We start from the raw sequence: 1,774 nt of genomic DNA on the forward strand, positions 1-1,774 counted from the left end.
GGATGCGCAGGGCGCCGCGGGAACGGCCCGGTGCCGGCAGCAGCGCCGAACCAAACGGGGCGAAAACAGCAGAACATCAGCCGAGTTGGCTCAACTGCATTCCGGGACGGAACACAAAGCTTGGTTTCTGTCCTGCTTAAAACAGAGGAGTGGAAGCTTTCCGTTTCTCCCTAATCAGCACTTAGACTTCCAATAGATGTTCTTGACCAACGGCTTCTTTTTCACTTGATAACGAAGCGTTTCGAAAAGCACTTGCACAATGAGGTGAACGTGTTTGACTCTAAGCATCAAAGCACTGGATTGTGAGCCCCCCCTCCCCTCAGCCCATTTCAATCTACTGACTTACATTCGATTTTTACGTGCTGTATTTTGTGTGTGTGTGTGTGGCGGGGGAAGGGGGAGAGCGCCGCGGTGCGGGGTCCTGCCCGTTCCTGCCCGTGGGGAGACGGGCCGGGAGCGACGCGGTCCGCGCGCATCAGTGCTGGTAACATAAGGGCAAAACCCTCTGCTCCCGAGCGATGGTCAGTAGTGCTTTCACAAAGCCATGGAACTTTTTCTCTGTAGTGTTGAGTGATACTGTGATTAAAATGTTATTGAATGATTCCAAGGTTATTTTTTCTCTTTCTTCTGTCATTAATTCTTATTACCACTTTGGAAAAAGAATGAAAAAGAAAAAAAAGGCAGCTTTGATTTCCAAATGTGCAATTCACATGTGAACAAAGTAATTCTGAAAGTCATTCTCAATGTACTTTACATTCTCGTTGCTCTCTTCAAAGCAAGAGATGTTTTGCCCTGATGTCATTTCCAGCCTGCAGAAGATGTAATTTAAAACATATATATATTGTGCTTGCAAGAATCATAAATCTGTGCATCCTATGTCATTCCTTTTCCCATTGTTACAATACAGATATGATTTAGGTTTGGGTTTTTTTTTTCTTTAGAACTGTATAGTGTTTTTTTAAATCAATTGTAAATGTCTGGTTTTCATATAATGTTTAAAAAACATTGAGAAAGAGGATGGTGCTTGTTCCATATCATTCTTGATTGTATATTGCTTCTGTTATGTTTATAAGTAAACTGTGCATGACTTGTGTTTAGCAGTCATTATTGTGTCTGTTTGTGAAATTTTTATTAAAAAGAAAAAAATTCCGTAGATGCACTTATTGTATATGTGATTAGATTTTGCGTCCGAGGCTAGAAGCCTTGAACTGCCAAGGAAGAAAAAAAAAAGTGTCGGCAGTTATTAATTAATATGAAATCGCTTTGTTGGGAGCATAATGAAATAAAAGATATGAAGTGTAGAAAATAATTAAAAAAGCGATTTTACAGATTTCATTTTGATGCTTGTGATAAAAGACAAATGTACTTGTGTAGAGAAATTCCTTTAAAATAATGAATAGAAAAAGCTGATTTTGAGGTTAATGCTGTAGAATAGGAATGTATACCAAATGTAATCTTTCCAATGCTACAATGAATTTATACATGAGATTGATATGCAATAAACCTGTGTGCTTTTATAAGCAATGGTCCTGTGAGCTTTTTTTCTTGCAAGAACGAGGGAGGCGCGACATCGCGCCCAGCGATGGGGTGTTTGGTCGGGTTACTGTCTTACTTCGCTGAAGGGTGAGCTGTGAAGGCGGAGCACGGCCGAGCAAGCCCCAGCGTTGGAGGGGAATGTAATAGAGATAGGAACTCGTACAGGAGCGGGTTGGGGGTGTTTGACAGGAAGAACCAGTCTGATGGAGAGCTGGATTTCGGCATTTCTGCAGCATGC

Source organism: Charadrius vociferus, unplaced genomic scaffold (genome assembly GCF_000708025.1).
Source record: "Charadrius vociferus isolate BGI_N301 unplaced genomic scaffold, ASM70802v2 scaffold477, whole genome shotgun sequence".
Taxonomy (NCBI): domain Eukaryota; kingdom Metazoa; phylum Chordata; class Aves; order Charadriiformes; family Charadriidae; genus Charadrius; species Charadrius vociferus.